At 44.7% G+C, this 14,310-nt stretch overlaps 1 protein-coding gene across 4 annotated transcripts in view; it reads left to right on the plus strand.

The window, feature by feature from the left end:
- Positions 1–7,804: 7,804 nt before the first annotated feature.
- MYO1B (myosin IB) overlaps positions 7,805–14,310 on the plus strand; it is a 181,028-nt gene continuing 174,522 nt past the window's right edge. For 2 of the 4 annotated variants that reach the window (XM_074967790.1, XM_074967788.1), the window contains exon 1: positions 7,805–7,974. The gene's annotated coding sequence lies outside the window, so the exon portion shown is untranslated. The remainder of the gene's footprint in view (positions 7,975–14,310) is intronic. The other 2 variants (XM_074967791.1, XM_074967789.1) reach the window with 1 other exon arrangement.

Here is a 14,310-nt window from a genome sequence, read left to right on the forward strand (position 1 = left end):
AAGATGCCTGAGGAAAAGCACGAGTACCAGTATTTAAGATAAAAGGAGACACACAAGACTATGGGCTTGCCTACACTCAAATGCTACAACTGCACCACTGCAGCACTTCAGTGTAGACACTACCTACCAATGGCGTAGGTAATCCATGTCCCGGAGAAGCAGTAGTCAGGTTGATGGACGAATTCTTCCATTGACCTAGCACTGTCCACGCAGGGACTTAGGTTGGCCTAACGCCACTCAAGACTGTGGATTTTTCATACCCCTGATAGATATATTTCAGAGTAACAGCCGTGTTAGTCTGTATTCGCCTGGATTTGTGCTGGAAATGGCCCAACTTGATGATCACTTTAGATAAGCTATTACCAGCAGGAGAGTGGGGTGGGAGGAGGTATTGTTTCATGGTCTCTGTGTATATAATGTCTAACTGCAGTTTCCACAGTATGCATCCGATGAAGTGAGCTGTAGCTCACGAAAGCTTATGCTCAAATAAATTGGTTAGTCTCTAAGGTGCCACAAGTACTCCTTTTCTTTTTGCTGATAGATATAGTTAAACCAACCTAATTTTCTAGTGTAGACCAGGGCTGTGGTAACTACCACGGCATTTAACTCATGAGCAGCACAAGGAAAATCAGGGAGAAAATTATTGATAAGAGACTACAAAGACAAAGGTCAGTGATGATCAGGTTTTATTTGTGTCAGGCAAGTCAACAACTGACACAATCTTTGCATTAAAATTACTTGTGGGAGAAAAATAGAGAAGAGGGGAAACCCTACACATATTCTTCATCTATCTTGAGAAAGCTTATGACCATGTTCAGAGAGAAGTCATCTGATGGTGTATGAGAATGAAAGAAATACCCAAAGACACAAATAGAAGGCTACATGGAGAGTCAGGGTACATAAAGCTGCTTTTGAGCACCAATGTGAACACATGCACTTACAGAAAACATCCAGGGAGTGGCACTGTGGTGCATGCTTTTTGCAGGTGATGTAGTAGTGCTGGTGAGGGAGAGCAAAGAGGAAGTGGAAGAAAATTTTGAGAGATGTAGGTGTGTCTTTGAAAGAAATGTCATGAAAATAAGCAGATAGAAAACAGACTATATAGTCTGTAGATTCCATGGTAGCTTGCAGGAAGACCATAGGACATTAAATCTGGTTCAAGTACGTATGTTTGATAGTACAGGATGATGATTAATGGCAAACTTATAAGCAAAACAGGAAAGGCATGGACTAAATGGAGAGAAACGAACAGAGTGATCTGCTCTAGGAGAATGCCTATCAAATTGAAAATTAAGATCTACAGGACAGTACATAGGCCTGTACTTTTATATGGCTCTGAATGCTGGGCACTGAGGAAAAGACAGGAGTAGTTATTGAATAAAGTAGAAATGAAAATGTTAGGAGGATGGAACAGGCTCAGAATGTATGAATCAGAGGAAGTGTGAAGTTGGTACCAATGATAGAAAAGGCGAGGGAAGCCAGGCTTAAATGGTTTGGGCATGTGAAAAGAAGACTGGAAGAATATATAGGAAACAGGGTGTTGATTTGAAGTGGAGGGCTAAGGGAAGGGTTGGAAGACCCAAAACTAGAGAGATGGATGTCATGCAAAAGGATTTGATTAGCTGTGGAGTGTCAAAGGAACTTCTTCAAGGCACACTGGAATGGAGGACTAGCAGAGCTGATCCCGGATAGATGGGACTAAGGCTAGCAGAAGAAGAAGTGAGATCCAAATATGCTTGGTGTTTATCTCTAATAGTTTGCTTGGGTTGCAAGAGCAGAGTCTTCAGCAATCAAAACAAAAATAGGTGAGAACAAAGCACAAGAAATACACAGTAGAAACAAAACTACTTAAAACATATGCTGCAGATGACTTATAGCATTAAGAACCCCCTACCCATCATCCCAATCTCATTCCTCCCTTCCCCTCCGATATGTACAATATTCTCCAAGCAGTTACCACCCAACAGGCTTTAAATCCTGCATATAGGAAGCAATGCTCCCATTGACTCCAGTGACCCAGGATCAAAGCTGGGGTTGGAGGTCCATGAGACCACATTTCAAGGCCAGCTCTTCTAATTATCCAAGGGCATTGATTGATTAATTCTGCAATCTGCAACTCATTTCTTAATCAGCTTTTTGTCATAAGGATGTGACCTGAAGAGCCAAAGGGAGAGAATTATTTCATAGTATTTATAACAGAATTATGATGCTGTACTTGGATTAAGAAAATGTCACCAGTCACAAATTTTTCTCTTCCCTACCTCCCAAGAGACTCCATTTAAGATTTCTCTAGTGCACATGAGTTTATTCTCTGATGGTGTAAATTGGTGCCACTCCAAAGGAGCTGTGTCAAGTCAATGCAGAGATGCTAAGGTACACCAACAGCAGATCTGGTGCTAATCTTTTCAGAGAAGCAGTCTCAGCTTGTATTTTTGGATCTGTGAATTCAATGGAAGTTGTTGTTTATGATAAGGCTGAATTGTTCCATCATATTTTTGTGGTTTTTAAAAGGATTCCCTAGTGCTTGAACAGCTTAAAGAATCTGATATGCAAACACTACGTGGGCCTCATATCATTCACTCATGAAATGTACCTACCCCTGTGGTGTCACTCAGTAGCTATTTATTTGGGCAGAATGTAAACACCAGAGTTGGAATTTGGCCAGGACACTCAGACAATGCCATGAGATTCTTAATGAGTACAAGTGGGCAGAGCTTTTAATTTGATTTTCATCAGAAAAAAAGGCATTCCCAGCAGCACATGCTGGCTCAGTACTGACTTAGAGGTAAGTTTGCTGCTTTCTGGATCACCAGCTCCTCTTCTGAAGTTCAATACCTACTCATTCCATGCTGGATTCTCATCCATGTACTCACCCAGATCAAACCAACAGTATAAGGTGCTTAGGCTGTAGGAGCTATATCTTGTTAGAGTAGACTTAGTCTGCTTTTATCTCTAAGGACTGTAGTCTGGACATGCCCTTAGAGATAAAAGCAGACTAAGTCAACCTATTAGTTGACTTACAGCCACTGTAGTAATTACAGCCATGGCACTAATTAATGTCCACATTACCTACCCTCTTTCTGTCGGTGGCATGTGTCCTTACCAGGAATACTTCCACTGACTGAAGAGAGGCAGTGTGGGTGGCTGAGAGCCAGGGCTCTCAGCTCCATGTAGCTCCCTCCCAGGAGCCAGGCAGCTCCCCGTTCCGGCTGGGAATGGGGGTGGGGGGGCAGCTGCCTGGACTTCTGGGATCAGGGAGCCTCCAGGCAGCAGTCTGGCTGGGAGTGGGAGCAGGGGGCAGCTGAGCTCTGGCTGCCCAGCTTTCTTGTCAGTTTCCATGCTGGAGCTGTGAAATTGACAAGACAGCCAACAATCCATGTAAGGGTCTACACCACAGAGCATCACCCTAACTACACCGACATAAGCGTTACGCCGCTCACAGAAGTAGAGTTATGTTGGTATAGTAAAAAGAAAAGGAGTACTAGTGGCACCTTAGAGACTAACCACTTTATTTGAGCATAAGCTTTCGTGAGCTACAGCTCACTTCATCGGATGCATTGAACTCCTTTTCTTTTTGCGAATACAGACTAACATGGCTGCTACTCTGAAACCTGTTGGTATAGTAGAGCACTTACATTGGTGGGACAAAGCTGTAGTGTGTACACTGACATAGGATGACATAAGCTGCCTTATATCGACCTAACTGTGTAGTGTAAACCAGGCCTAAATCTATAGATTGGTACCACCTTGAAGATTATGCAAATAGAACATTATTTAGGGCAGCAGTACTGATTTAAGATAAGAGGTAGCAAGCTCTGAAAGAAGTCTGTATATTTCTTCAATATCTAGATTCAATTATTTAAATATCTAAACTGGAAAGCTTTTTTCTTTCTGAAATGTTTGTAAGGGTTTACTTAGCTGACTTCATCTTGTGATGTACCCATGATGCTTGCATATAGTGTTATGTACATTCATAATGACTAGGGTTGACTGGAAAACAATTCTGTTCCATGAAAAATTTCAGGGTTTCAAAATTTTTCATTTTGATTCAGAACAAAAACAACCTTTCACAAATGTTCATGGAAAAACATAGTAGTTATGCTGGGAGAGATCCCTGTTTCAGAACAGCCAGTAGCTAGGTCATTTGTCTAGGTAGTAGGAGACACAGGATAAAGTCCCTGCTCCAAATTAGACAGAACAGCGACATAAACTTGTGTTTCCCACATCACTACTGTGCTATTGACTATTCTGTAGCAGGTGTCTCTGAGAATTTTTGATGACACCTACATGTTTCCAGGAACCACTTAAGTTTTAACAAAATGGTGTTTTTTGCTGGAAAAAAGTTTCATTGAAATATTGGTGATTAACTCTAATAATAAGCCTTAGTGCTTTTTACAGACATGAGCCTAGGGGCAAAGTAGATCTCGGGAACCAAGCATCTGTACTGAAAATCTGCAGACAGTAAAAGGGAGAATAAAATTATGAAACTGTCAGACTGATACTAGAAGAATTAAGAGATTTTGTGGACGAGTACCTGCAGGCTAGCTGGAAGTGATGTGTGCTCTAGCATTTGCATACTTCTACAGTTGAAAGACTTGTTCTCATTATATTTTTTAACCTACAGTCTATCTAGACAAAAGGCAAATGGAAGGACTACATGGGAACTTCTCACACAGCCTAGAACATTCAACATATTTCTTTTTAAGTTTAAAAAGTGCATTGTGTCAAGGGTAGTGTAGGCAGGGCCGGATTACGGCAGGGGCTGCAGCCCAGCGCCCCAGCTCAAAGGGGGCCCCGCAAAAATAAATCACAGGCAGCGATCTCCAACTCCAGGCCGCTAAAAGTCCTGCAGTGCAGCGGGGCACTCAGGCAGGCTCCTCTGCATGCCGTGGCCACACGACACTCCTGGAAGCGGCTGCCTGCTAGCACGTCTCTGTGGCCCCTGGTGGGTGGGGGAGAGAGGGAGGCAGCTCTGCGCACTGCCCTCGCTCCCAGCACCATCCCCGCAGCTTCTGGCCAATGGGAGCTATGGGGACGGCACTTGCGGGTGCGGGCAGCACATGGAGACACGCTGTCTCCCTCCCTGAGGGGCCGCAGAGATGTGCTAGCAGCCAGCCACTTCCCGGGCATGGGACTATGACTGGCAGACAGGCAGCCTGCCTGAGCCCTGCTGCGCCACGGGCCGGGAATTGCCTGTGGTAAGTGCCCCTGGTTGGAGCCTGTACCTTGCACCCCCTCATCTACCCCAACCCCCTGTCCCAGATTAGAATCCCCCTCCTGCATCCAAACTCCCTCCCATACCCTGCACCCCACTCCCTTGCCCCCTCCTGCACCAAACTCCATCCCAGGAAAAAGACTTGTAGACAGGTGCCCCAAAAATCTAATTGCCCCGGGCCTACAGGAGAGTTAATCTGGCCCTGAATGTAGGAGATGAAAGGTATTCTAACACAGTAATTCTCAAACTTTTTTACTGGTGACCCTTTTCACATAGCAAGCTTCTGAGTGTGACACCCCCCCCCCAATTAAAAATGCTTTTAAAATATATTTAACACCATTATAGATGCTGGAGGCAAAGTGGGGTTTGGGGTGGAGGCTGACAGCTCACGACCCCCCCCGAGGTAAGAACCTTGTGACCCCCCTGAGTGGTCCCAACCCTCCATTTGAGAACCCCTGTTCTAACATGAATAGGCCACAGGGACTCCTCTTTGTTTTTATTCGTGCCTCTCTTTACTATGTGATTCTGAAGGTGTTGAAACCACAGCTAAGGTAACATCTTTCCAATGAGGTTTGAGACAGGATTTCTATAGCATGCTTACCAGAAGCTTATGCTTTACTTCAATGTATTTGTAATCTACTCTATCTTTGCCATATCTAACTGAGACTGGGTCACTGTAAAACTGAATCTGGCCTATTTAAAAACTGCCCCAACCAGGAGAGAACTGAGTAGTTCAACTCTTTTCAGTCACCTCAGATGGAGGTGGCATGTTCTAGATTTAACTAGAAAATACAGTATAATTTGCCTTTCACTGTATTTTTATACCACTACTATTTCACTGAAGTAAATGAATTACTTCAGGCTTGTACTAGTGGAAATTAGTAGAGAATGAGTCCCACAACCCATTCACTTCCTTCTTTGAGGCTTTTGACCTTACAATTCTTTTATACACCTGTTCAGCATTTTCCCTTTATTTTGCATATTATTTGGGTAGACTTAAAAAGCTGAACTGTGTTCATATAGTAAGAATCCAGGGCTAATCTATTAACCATTCTTTATGAAAGAGCATCTGATGTGAAACTTTGTTTTGGGGAATCTGTCAGGCAGTCTGAATGCAATATTTAGGCCTAAATACTTCTCCAATTGCATGACCTGTTTTCTCTTCCTGCGGGGCAGTGGTTTTGTTTTTTTGCTAATGTTTATCTGAGTCAGAATTGAACTGTTACGATATCAGAATAAACTGGAATTGAGCACAGGTGAGTTCAGTGAATGTTTTCTCTGGGTAAAAGACTGAAGGAATCAAGCCGTGTTTTGGAATAAATGATTTCTTCTACCAAGCAGTGGGACCTGTTCCTGCTCTGTGTGAAGTTAAGGGGAATTTTGCTACTGTCTTCAATGGGTGCAAGCTTCGGTCCTTATTTTTTAGAAACCTGTCATCTCTGCTAGGTTAGTATAAAACAGGGGTTCTCACAATTCATTGCACTGCGACCCCATTCTGACAACAAAAATTACTACATGACCAAAGCCTGAGCCTGCCCAACCCCCGCTACTGTGGGTGGCGGGGAGGTGGGGGCAAAGTTGAATCCCACTGCCTTGGGTGTGGGTGGGTTAAGCTGAAGCCTAAAGCCTTCAGCTCCGGGTGGATGGGTGGCTTGTAGCCTGAGCCCTGCCACCTAGGGCTGAAGCCAAAGCCTGAGCCCTACCACACCCGGCCCCAGCCAGTCCAACCCCAGGCTTTGACCCTGGGCTCCAGCCAGTCTAACACCAGCTCTGGTGCCCCCATTAAAACAGGGTGGTGACCCCCTTTGGGATCCTGATCCACAGTTTGAGAACTGCTGGTATAAAAGAATCTGAAGCTGTGACTGAGTTTCCCTGCTCCTTGAGGTGGAAGTGTCCCGTATTTCATTGTTGTATGACAAATAGTCACTAGAGTTGAACCCAACCGTGCGGCGATGCCTTGTATTGCACCTAGCGGCAGTGAGAGACCCACGGGCCCCGAGCCTCCGCCACACGCTGGCAGGCTGCAGGGCGCCCTTGTCTAGAGCAGGTCTTATCACTTTGGAGCCGGAGCGGAAGGCAAGAGGGAAATTCCCCCTTTTTACACTTTTCCAATGTTTGCTTCTTTCTACAGTTAGTCCCGATGAGGGGGGCACCGGGGCAAACCTCATCGCGACTTGTCCTTATTTCTATTTTGGACATGTGACCAGTGTCCCTCAGCCCCTCCGGCGGGGCCAGGACTGGCAGAGTCCGGCGGGCGGGCAGGGGCGGGGCTCCCTAGAGTAACTTATTTCCCAGCTACTGAGCATCCCCCCGGCTGGACGGCAGGTGCCGAACTGGGGGCGCCCCCGTTGGAAACCTTGGCCCCCCGCCTCGCCCCTGGGACGGAGGGGAGCGGGGTTTCGGCGGCAGGGAGACGCGTCAGCTCCGTCCCTCATCCCGCCTCACAGCGAGGCGCAGCTCCCCCGCGGGCGGCCGGCCGGCCTCCCGGCCGCCCAGCGTGTGGGGCTGGAGCGCGGGTGAGCGTCGCAGTCAGGCCGCCGGGGGGCGCTGCGAGCCGCGGCCGGGCGGGGCGGCGGCCGGAGGTGCTGGGAGCGCCCCAGCCCCTTCCCAATCTCGGCCGCCGGCTGCCTCCGCCCTGCGCCGGGGTGGAGAGGGGGAGGGGCGTGGCCGGCGCCCCGTTCACTCGCAGGGGCAGAGGCGGAGAGCGGCTGCCGCGCGCCGGGCTGCGGGAGGGACTGAAGACGCCGCTGAGGGGAGAGGTACAGTGCGTCCCCCTCGCGTCGTGCCCCGCCGGCCGGCCGGCTGGGAGCGACCCCGGCCCCGCTGCCCTGGGGCTGCTGCGCGGGAAACGCGGCCGGGGCTGGGGACGGGGCCGAGAAGGGAACAAGGGGGAAAAGATGGTTTTAGGGTTTGGGCGATGGGGTCAGAGGTTACGGAGCCAGCAATGCCGGCAGTGGTTGGGGGATCCCTCCGTTGCCCCGACCTGGCTTTCCATGCCCATGAGCACAGGGCTCCCCGCACAGACACTTTTGCCGAGCTTGGGAGGACAAAGCTCCCGGAGGGGAGGGGAGCTGGGCAGGCGGGACTCTTCCAGGTGAAGCGGTGTGTTGTGTGTGTCTGGGAGCTGGAGCTCCCTCTGCGTGGAGCTGCCCCCCCCCCATCTCCCGCCTGCCCTCTTTGTTTAGCCTTGGTGAGAGGGATTGTGTGTGTCCCGGCTCTTGTTTCCCCGCGGAGATCGGATGGATTCAGCTGGGATTGAAACCAGATTGAGAACCAGAGGAGACGTGCATCAGAGTTCTCCAGACCCTGGGGTGCATGGTGTGGATGTGTGCGCGGGGGAGGTGGGGTTGTGAGTTGTAACGAGTCGTCTGTTAAAAGGGCTGTGTGTTTTCAGCGCCCTTGGGTCTTTGCTCCTTTCTGAAGAATGTGGCGGAATATTTACTGTTGCAACAAGTTACCTAATCGTTGCCATGTTGTTAATGTGCCACTCGGTCCGGCTGTGGCTGCTGAGATCAAACCCACCTGGTACTCACATAGCAGACTGCTTTGCAGGCTCTGTATTCTTAAAAGGAAGGGAAGAGGCAAATATATTTGTGGCGACTTGGGCTAGACGGATAGAGGCAGCTGTTACAAAACTGTGTCCATAGGGTTAACTTCAACTGTGACACTAGAGCGAAAAACCCACTCTAAGGAATGTCTGGGAAAAACCACTGAAAGAACACTAGATTGCTAAATGCATGAATCACAATATGTAACGTTTCATTGGAAATCCCTTCCAGAGATGACTCCTTCAAATAAAAGTATTTTGTCTGAAATGATATAGATGTGTTATGGCTTTCGTTAGCAAGTAGTGGATGGTTATAGACCTCTAGGAAGCCTAATTTAACCATGAGCTTTGGTGTCCATAAGCATAAAGATGGTCCATAAAACCAAATCTAAAATCAGTGTGTACTGCTTTTCTGGAGAGATCGTTACATCTGCTTTTTGTTTTTTTAAAGCAGCTACCTCGTGTGGAAAGCTTCATTTAATTCAAATGGATGGCTTAGACTAATTTTTATACAGATACATGTATGAGGGAGAATTGCAGGAAGAGATTGTCATTATCTTAGAATGGAATTTAAAATTCCAAGAGCAGATAATCTTTAGGAGAGCACACTATTATTTGGGAAGGGCTTTCCAGACCTGCACGGTTGTGGAAATGTCCCAAATGTACAGACTGTAATTTAGGTATGACATGAATCTTGAAGGGCAGGTTGGTCATGATAAAAATTGCCGGTGCATATTAAGTTGTGATATACCAGGATGCACTATTGTACATCTGTTATGCTTGTGGCTTTTAAGGAGGGCATAGTGCTCCTTCCTAAGTGAATAGGACTACCCCCTCAGAAACAATGGCTACTCTTAGCAGGGTCTTCTTATAATCAGGCAAACACTGCTGTAAAGGCACAGATACAGCATTTAGGGGTTCCTTGCACTTACTCCTTACACTTAAAATAATCATTGGTATATTAGTTGTGTACACATATATGCACCTACTCTTCGCTGACAGCATGCTTGGTACACCACTGTGTTGATAAGGCATGGTCATTGGCCCAAAAAGCTTATGGAATAAATAAAATATACTTCAAGAGCTGTTAGCCTGTGTATTGGAAAGAAATGATTGTTTGAAATAAGGCTAGGTTAGAAATTACTACTGGCAAACATCATAGGTCCAATAAAGTGGCTGACTTTTCAGTTTTAGTGTTGAGTCATGATTTTACCATATCCTGCTATCCTATTGTTAATTGTGAATTAAGGGTGGCAACAGGCTGCCCATCCTTCCCTGGGTGAATCATCACTTTGTCAAGTCCTGTATCAAAGGCAAGTTTTTCTCCAAGTTTTGCTAGGAGGTAAAAATAATCTGACACGTTTGTTAAATTGGACTTCAAAAGTGGGCCACTTTGAAGTGTATTAAAACATAATAAAATTCCTCTGTTTATTTTATTTTATTTCCAACTGTCTCCAGTCTTCCTTCTGATTATAAATATGTGACTTTATAATAGTATTCTATGAAGCATAATGTTTCTGGCTTGATTCTGTAGTAAAACTTACTGTTTTGTACCATCACAGTTATTCCCATAGCAATATACGGTGGTCAAAATTCAAGTCAGAATTTTCCAACAGTTACCATACCACGGTATCTTAGAGAACCACATTTCCGCCCCCCATACTTAGAATAGAAGATGTTGCTGGTAACTACATGTTAATTGTTGGTGTGTATTGGATATTTTAATAGCTTCTTCTCTATATGGATACTATGAACAGGATTATGGTTTTTTCACAGGATTAAGCAGAAGATGAAGGAACTCTTAAAATATCTTCAAGAGGAAGCACAGGGACTCACTGGTTTAAAGCCTGTAACGTTTTCTGATGTAAGAGCCCCACTTCAAATCACATCTATGAGGAGGAAATAGGGACCAGAGAAGAGATGACAGAACATGGATTTAAGGTGGTTGAGTTTAGCTAGAGAATTACATTAGCCCTGTTAAAATGATTTTGCTTTACATTAAATTTAGGAGAGCAAGTGTACATCTCTGGGCCTTGTGCTTCTGTAGGAGGATGGGAGAAGAGAGGCAGGCAAATGAGAAGAGGAAGTGGGGGAGAGACACTGGAAACCTCAGCAAAGCCATTAACTTTTCCCACTGCATACTCATAAAGGGCTGCTGGCAATGTACAGAAGATGTCAGGGGTCTTCTTTCACACAATCCTCTGAGATCATCAAATTTCTCAGCTCTGTGGGAACAGAAGTTCTCCATGCTGGTTTCTGATCTCATCTTTCCCCAACAGCAGTAATAGCAGAAGTGGAGTAGCTTGGGAATCAGTGAGGAAAGTGGAAGAAAGGTAAAGTGGAACAGTCTGCAGGATAGTTTTTTGTAACCGTAGAATGAGCTGGTTGGTATAGCACATCTACCTCTTGATTTCACACTACATGTGGTCAGAAACGGGACAAATGCTTACACACTGGGGAACATTAAACAGTCTGGCAGTAGAGCACTGATCATATTTGTGGCAGCTCAAATGTGAAATTGTCCTATAAATCTTACCTTATATTTCATTAATCCTTTTTTTTAAGTTAACAAAGACCAAATTGAAATGAAAAACAACATTTTAGTGACTTATGTTTCAAGAGTTGGGGAATGTTCTGACTTCTAAAAGATGACAGGAAAAGCAAAAGCTTTACTGCTTCTTTATGAATATGGAGACTCACTATTTCATTCCCTCCACCTTTTTACCTTTTAAAATATCAGCTACATGAGTCTTCTCCCCTCTTTGCCACTGTCCCCCAGCACTATTTTAGGAGGACCACAATAGTGATGTCCCAGCCCAGAAAGCTGTAACCTGATCTGCAGCTCCCCCTCCGCAAACAGGGAGGGGGAAGGGGAGGAGAAAGGGAGTAACAGCTCTGCTTACATCCTTAGAAATGAAGACCTGATATTTCTAATGTAAAGCTCAGACAGAAAACATTTTCTTAAAAACTTCAAGACACTTTATCACAAAGCAGCAGTAAAGGGCAACAATGGTTAATTTGTAGGGCTGTCAAGCGATTAAAAAATAGAATACTATTTAATTAAATATATTTGGATGTTTTCTACATTTTCAAATATATTGATTTCAATTACAACACAGAACACAGAGTACAGTGCTCACTTTATATTTATTTTTGATTACAAATATTTGTGCTGTAAAAAACCAAAAGAAATAGTATTTTTCAATTCACCTCCTACAAGTACTGGAGTGCAATCTCTTTATTGTGAAAGTTGAACTTACAAATGTAGAATTATGTACAAAAAATAACTGCATTCAAAAATAAAACAATGTAAAACTTTAGCGCCTACAAGTCCACTCAGTCCTATGTTTTTGCAGGAGATAATGCTGCCTGCTTCTTGTTTGCAATGTCACCTGAAAGTGAAAACTGGTCTTCACATGGCACTGTTGTAGCTGGCGTCGCAAGATATTTATGTACGAGATGTGCTAAAGATTCATATGTCCCTTCATACTTCAACCACCATTCCAGAGGACATGCATCCATGCTGATGATGGGTTCTGCTCGATAATGATCCAAAGCAGTGCAGACAGACGCAAGTTCACTTTCATCATTTGAGTCAGATGCCACCAGCAGAAGGTTGATTTTCTTTTTTGGTGGTTCGGGTTCTGTAGTTTCCACATCGGAGTGTTGCTCTTTTAAGACCTCTGAAAGCATGCGCCATACCTTGTCCCTCTCAGATTTTGGACAGCACTTCAGATTCTTAAACCTTGGGTCAAGTGCAGTAGCTTTTTTTAGAAATCTCTCATTGGTACCTTCTTTGTGTTTTGTCAAATCTGATGTGAAAGTGTTCTTAAAGCGAACGTGTGCCGGATCATCATCTGAGACTGCTATAACGTGAAATATATGGCAGAATGTGGGTAAAACAGAGCAGAAGACCTACTATTCTCCCCCAGGAAGTTGTCAAAAATTAATTAACACATCATTTTTATAACGAGTGTCGTCAGCATGGAAGCATGTCTTCTGGAATGATGGCATGCATGGTAAGCATGAAGGGGCAAACAAATGTTTAGCATATCTGGCATGTAAATGTCTTGCAATGCTGGCGACAAAAGTCCCATGCGAACACCTGTTCTCACTTTCAGGTGACATTGTAAATAAGAAGGTGGCCACATTATCTCCCGTAAATGTAAACAAACTTGTTTGTCTTAGCGATTGGCTGAACAAGAAGTAGGACTGAGTGGACTTGTAGGCTCTAAAGTTTTGCATTGTTTTGTTTTTAAGTGCAGTTATGTAACAAAAAAATCTACATTTTTAAGTTGCACTTTCATCATAAAGAGATTGCATTATAGTACTTGTATGAGGTGAATTGAAAAATACTATTTATTTTGTTTTTACAGTGCAAATATTTGTAATAAAATAATATAAAGTGAGCGCTGTACACTTTGCATTCTGTGGTGTTTAAATCAATATATTGGAAAATGTAGAAGAACATCCAAAAATGTTTAATACATTTCAATTGGTATTCTGTTGTTTAACAGTGCCATTAAAATTGCGATTAATCGCGATTAATTTTTTTAAGTTAATTGTGTGAGTTCACTGCGATTAATCGACAGCCCTATTAATTTGTGCTTAAGTTTCCAGAATCAGATGGTCAGAAGTACAGATTTTTCTTTTGTACTGATGCTAATTGGAACAAGCTATATAGGTAATCACCACAGTTCAAATCCACAGGTGTTATGGAGAGCATTGGGATTCCTGCCAGGGGGCTGTCTCTGAATTCTGCTTGGAGCTCCCATCTTTTGCTTCAGGTTTCGGTATTCGATAAATGTGAAGCACCCTAGATCCGGCTTCTGGATGCTGGATTGGAACTTTTGTTTTCTTTCCCCACCACAGGGTGTATGTATGTTCAATATTAAACCCATCTCCCAAACGCCTTATTGTTTGTAGGCAGATGTGTGTGTATTTTTTTTTGCGGGGATGGGGGTGAGGGAAGCTATGCTCTTCTATTCCTGTGGATCCTCCAGGTTTTCTTGTGGTGGGTGTAACCGGGTCTTCTCTCAGCTGCCATAGGCTCCTGCCTCCGTTCCCCCATTCTTAGGATTCTCACAATTGTGTGAGATACTTGTGCAAGTCCAACACCATTTCTGCAATCTTATTTATTAAAAGAATGCAGTTCATCTAAACAGCTGTCTAGTAATCCTTCCCTTTTTGATTAGGGGCACCCTTGCTGCGCTCACCATTGTGCCCTGTGACTGCAGGGCAATAGAAGGAGAACTTAACACCCCCCTCCCACTGGAATTCCTAGCTTGAACCTTAAACAAGTGTGTCAACTTCCATCAATACCTGTCTGCACTACCTCATCTGGGTTACTACTACAGGCCTCCTAATTCCCATTTAAGGGTCCCCCGCGCCTTCGTGCTTTTGTTCCTGCCCTCACTGCAGGGAGCTTCGGCTAGTGTGGAGCCCCTTTTCCAGTCCTCTCTGACTTTGGATCCCCTGTAGGTCTGCCTGTCCTCTAACCAACTCAGCAGGCTGCCTCTTAAGGTATGTATATCTGAACTGTGATTAA

Source organism: Natator depressus, chromosome 11 (genome assembly GCF_965152275.1).
Source record: "Natator depressus isolate rNatDep1 chromosome 11, rNatDep2.hap1, whole genome shotgun sequence".
In the NCBI taxonomy this organism is placed as follows: Eukaryota; Metazoa; Chordata; order Testudines; family Cheloniidae; genus Natator; species Natator depressus.